Source organism: Hyposmocoma kahamanoa, unplaced genomic scaffold (genome assembly GCF_003589595.1).
Source record: "Hyposmocoma kahamanoa isolate Upper Pololo Valley unplaced genomic scaffold, ASM358959v1 99142, whole genome shotgun sequence".
Classification (NCBI taxonomy): domain Eukaryota; kingdom Metazoa; phylum Arthropoda; class Insecta; order Lepidoptera; family Cosmopterigidae; genus Hyposmocoma; species Hyposmocoma kahamanoa.
The window spans coordinates 7,538-13,243 of record NW_020655805.1 but is presented as its reverse complement, the minus strand read 5'-3'; the positions used below and the strand labels follow the sequence as shown (position 1 = coordinate 13,243).

Genomic DNA, 5,706 nt, shown 5'->3' with positions numbered 1-5,706 from the left:
ACTCGAGTTATTATAGCCCTCAACCTTCGGCTTTGGATTTCTAATAGACGCTCATTAGTAATTTCTTATTTACCGTCCTTAAAACACATTGTACTATAGTAGGTATTTAAATTAGTAGCTATGGTGGTAATTAGTATGACCAAATATATTTGTAAATAGATACCCTGCTTTTTGTTAAAGAATTTGCTTTTTCACGATAAATCGATAATCATAGGTAATAAAAACACAAAAGTAAAGTATTGTGCTCATTTCTTTATTATCATAAATTAAGCTGTGCCTTATTTTTTGCAGTGTGGCTGAAATTGAAGAATTTATGGCAAATGGTGCTAATTTCAAACAGTAGTCCAAAGCAACAACTTATATTAGGTGTCATATTTGTTACATTTCAATTACACTTCGTTTCAATCCATTTTCAACAAAATTTAAACAAACAAGTCAGTAACCCGACCATAGACGGTTTAGTGATGACAAATTGTAATGCCAAATACAAAAATCTTTTAACTAGAAGTTTTAAAACCGCTACTTACAAGATTTAGAATTTATTTAAAGTATATTTAAAATTTCTTTAAATCTTAATTTTAAGTCCTTCAAATCCTTACAGTTAGATAATCGTTCGATTGCGATTGAAATATTCGATTTACTAACCGATTACAAAAACTTTAATAGAATGAAACGAATGTTTTTTTCGTACAGCGGTATGCAACCATAGACAAGTCATAGATGTATAGATGAAAAATACCTCACCTCACTTTTGGACTACCATTTTTGAAATACAATTTTATGATGCTATTCAAATAAATATTGTTGGAAAAAGTGATGAGATATCAAGTCAAAATCTTCGAAGTATACGAGAAAGTGTTGCTAATTCGATTTATTGCTTTAGAATTTTAACCAATTTTACTTTTTGTACAAAATGGATTGGAACAGACTTTAAATTTATGCACATTTGCAATACCTATGTGAGATTGAAAACAATGTTATATTTCTATAAAAAAATGTTTTTAAGATACTTTTTTTAATTTATTGATGGTGTGTATTGAATTTTAATTAATAAATCATAATTATAATATCGGGATAATATGGTTGTTTCATAACATCAGTCAACAACATACTACTTAAAAACTAATCACAGATAACGTAAATAGTTTCTCATTATTAAAGGTAACCCTAAATTGTCGATTACATAAAGGAACTCTTGAGTTGTATTGACTCCGTTGTTTCTCAGGACACTACGCACTTTTAACCTACACAGGTGTTTTAATGTTAGCACAAAATGTGGTAATGACTCGGCTGTGATTCCCTTATCATTGTAATTATTGTCAATCATTGATAACATCTGATTCTGGACCTGTGAAAATAAACATTAACAATAAACCCCATTAAAAATGCAAACACACCAGACAGTAAGTGACAATACGAGTATAGGGCAAGCTAGCCTAGACAGTATTATATATAAATTATTCATTTTCACCTTAGAAAGGTTGATGTTATATTTGACATGAAATGTAAGTATTGCACTGCACCGTTCGCCATAATTGGTTCAGAGTTAGAGATTTTTACACATATGTATATTTCAGATTCGTAACTTGTATATATACAGGGTGTCCCAAAACTCAACGATAAACTGGGAACAGGATGTTGCCTAGTTTGTAACCCAGAAAAAAAAATTTAAAAAATCGGAGTCTTTTTTGTGATATTAGCATTTTAATGAAAAATGTTGAAAATGTACGCCGTGTACACCATTTTTGCCAAAGAAAGCCCAAATGGCTAATGATTCGGCACAAAAAAATATTGTATTAAATTTTGGCAACTTCTTACAAAACTTGGCGCAACTTATCAAGATTTTAAAATGGTATAAAACCTTCTTGGGAAAAAATAATCTTGGTTTTTCTACTAAGAGGTCAATTTAAAAAGGTTACCTTTTCTAAGTGAAAATGGCTTTCAGTGCCTCTAAGATTAATTTTGTTTCATATCCATGTAGTCGGAGTTAGACTGACTGGTAAAAATTGTAAGTATGATTGAGTGTGGCAAACAGTCTCAAAATTCCACATTTCTCGACATGTAGGAATTTAAATAAAATTAATGAATAAATTACTATAATTTTATTACAGACTACAGCAAGTGCTCTAACTGCTTTCCACCGGCATCAGTACATGCACGGCAACGCTTTAAAAATGTCCTTTTCACCAATCGTGCATATCGTCGTAAATTTATCTGTTCAAAATTTTTCATTAAAATGCTTATATTACAAAAAAAGACTCCGATTTTTTAAATATTTTTTCTGGGTTGTTACGAACAGGCAACATCCTGTTCCCAGGTTATCATTGAGTTTTGGGACACCCTGTATATTTCTTCTTTCTTGGCTTTTCACAGTTAGTGCTTCAGTCAATTACAGTGTTTTGACTTTATCTTAAAACGGGGAAAGTTATTAAGCATAAAATATGTTTTTGACATTGGCTAGGCCACCATTTTTTCCTGTGGCAAGCGAAGAGGTCTAATAAAAAGATCAATGTTATTCTGATTTTTATAAATGTATATTATTTCGAGAGTATCTACAAATGCTATCTACCTACAAAATATTTGTATCAAATAAAAAGACCATTATGAGGTGTAGATTTTATCCAAACAAATGTATAAAAAAGTTATTGAGTAATTTTAGTAAAAATCAAAAATAAATAAATATACACATTTATCTGCACTCAACACCCAATTTGATTATGTGGTACAATAATGTCTAGTGGTTTTATCACATGAAAGTCATAAAAATAATACAAACTACATGAAACTAATTATGTGTGATGTTTTAAAATGCATAAAAAGTTATTGACTAATTTTGTTGGTCTTTAAACCTCTCTCCTGATAAGCTGTCACTTTGCACAAAGGGTGCAAAATTGCAGTTTTCAGATTGTGTAGTGTGCGTAAGCCCCATCATTGTAAAATACTTGTTAATTGTCAATAATTTGCTGCTAAGCAATGACTTGATTTAATTTCGAAGTAATACCAAAATACTAGACGTCATTTCCTTATATACTTACAATGATTGGTGTTCTTCCAAGCATACCATGGTTATCAGCAAACTCCAGAAAATATTCTGGTTCACAATACAAACTAAAAGGCAACATTACTGGAGTGGTTACAGGGTTTGATGTCAAAGATGCAAGAAATGCATCTGGAATGCATTTATCCTTTTTCCATTTAAGAGTACAGTAATCCACATTGCAGTGATGTTCTATTAGAATTTCAAACACCTGAAAGAAACATTGTTCATAAAACATTATGAGTGTTACCAAAAGTTTTGTAATATCTAATTTTGTAACTTAAAACTCACTTCAGGAAAGCATGTGTCATGTACACAATAATGCAAATATACCAGAGGTGGACATTCCGATTCATCCAACGCATTCACAGACACCCCTCTCATGAGAAACAAATAGAAAAATTCTTTGAATTTATCTGGAGACTTGTTGTAAATGTACTCACACATGTTCAAATAAGAGTTAAGAGGTGGTTTTATTGTATATGAGGGCAATATGCCACCAATTTGCTCCAAAGTAATAAAAAAATTTTCATAAAAGTCAAAGAACTCTGACCCCAAGTCATGATACAACAAAGCTTCCAATGTTTCTAATTTAAAGTAGTGCGGCTTGCAAGCAAAAAGCACAATATCCTTATTGATACACTTAATGTCTGTATGCTTCAGAAGTATCTTAAAAATTGAACAATATCCCATACACAGTGCTATATTCAGCGCTATCTCACCAAATTTATTTTTGATATGTGGATCTGCTCCATTTACCAACAAAAAATGTATAATATCATCATTGTTGCCCTGTATTGCTAGTATTAGGGGAGTATCTCCATTGGCTGTACTCTGATTGATATCATGAACAAAGGGGAAAAGAATCTGAAATGTATTATAGCACCCTTTAAAACAGGCTATATGAAATGGAGTGTATTTAGAATCATTTTTAATTTCTGGATCTGCGCCAGCATGCAGCAGAGCTGCTACTGCCTCAAACTGCTTCGCCATAGCGGCATCGTGCATGGGCGTGTCGCCATTAAAATCCTGCACATCTACCATTGCTCCATATTCTATTAACAGCTGCATTACTTCCACATTTCCTTGTGCACTTGACACATGTAGAGGCGTAACACACTCCGTACTGCCATAGTTAGTTATTTCGTCTGCGCTTTCGAGTAGAGCTTTTATCGTTTTTATGGAGACGTTTTCTCTACAGGCAAGGTACAATGCAGTGTTCATGAGTCTCGGCAAGAGGTCGACAATCTGCGTTCTTCAATATCAGTAAAAGACTTTCATAGCTGTCATTGGCAGATGCTTCGTGCAGGCTCGTCCAACCTCTATTGTCAATACAACTGGGATTCAGCTTTTTTAGCAGCCTCTTAACAGTTTCAACGTCGTTCCTTCTCGCCGCGAGATTCAAAGCGTTCGAAGTGAGAGGATTTAGCGAACTGAAATCCATAGTTTTTTTATTTGCAGAAAGGGCACAATTTTAATGAAATGGCCGATTTCAGAGTTACATTATTTTCCTCGCACAAAAACCAAACGGCCCAAACAACCTTGGAAAAAACTTCACTTCACTTTTTGTTTTTATGGCTCCATCAATATGAGAACTGATGATTTTGCCAATGTCACAGTTGAAAGAAAAAAAAACGAAACAAAAAAAAAAAATTTTCGCTAAGCTCTAATAGGACATTAACCGGTGTTGGTAAGTTGGACTACGGGAGTACTCAGTTGAGAATGTAAAACAAAACAGCAAAACAATATTTATAAATATATGTTATTTAAGTGGATAAATTTACATAGAGTATGAATGAATGAATGAATGAATGATATTTATTTGCTCAAAATATGGTTTACATAAGATGGTATTTTATAGAGTAACAGTTCTCATATTTAACCGAAATCGGCATGCAAATATTAAATTTTATAAAATTCTAGAAATTGTATATAATTCAAAGAAAATCTAGTAATTTAAAGTAATATAAAAAAAGTTATTAATTTATAAATGTCATAAGTACTAGTAAGTTTATGTCATGTCAAGTTAAAAGTAATAATAATAATAATCAAAATTTAAAAATTATACATAATGAATTAATGTCAATTTTATGTCAATCAATTATATTGTCAAATTTGAAAATCTTTGTTTGAAAAAAAGTCATTAAGGGAGTAGAATCTTTTATCTCTCAACCATGACATGAGCTTACGTTTAAATAAATGATTATTATTTACATCTTTTATGTCAGAGGGTAAAGCATTATATATTTTCACACACATAGCTCCAGATTGTCTCAGGTAGTAAGTTAATTTGGTATTACTGTGATTAATTAATTTGTCTGGATACCTCACATTTATTGAATGCACGTCTCGTGTCCTTTTGAAAAGTTTATAATTGTTTTTTACAAACATAGACACTTCAAAAATGTACATACAAGGCAGCGGTAGAATATTGAGAGTTTTAAACAAAGGTTTACACGTTTCGCGGGGTCCTAAGCCACACATTGCTCGTACACATTTTTTTTGTGCTACAAATAGTTTATTTGCCTCCGCCGAATTTCCCCATAGTACAAGCCCATATCGAAGTATTGAAGCGACGTAGCCATGGTAAGCATCCAAAGTTGTAGACAACGCGGAAGTGTCACGTAGTCGCCTAAGAACATAGACATAACGATTTATACTATTTAGTA

At 32.1% G+C, this 5,706-nt stretch overlaps 1 pseudogene; it reads right to left on the bottom strand.

Annotated features, from left to right (window-relative positions):
* Window positions 1–883: 883 nt before the first annotated feature.
* On the bottom strand, window positions 884–4,566 carry LOC113239019 (annotated as a pseudogene).
* Window positions 4,567–5,706: the final 1,140 nt, after the last annotated feature.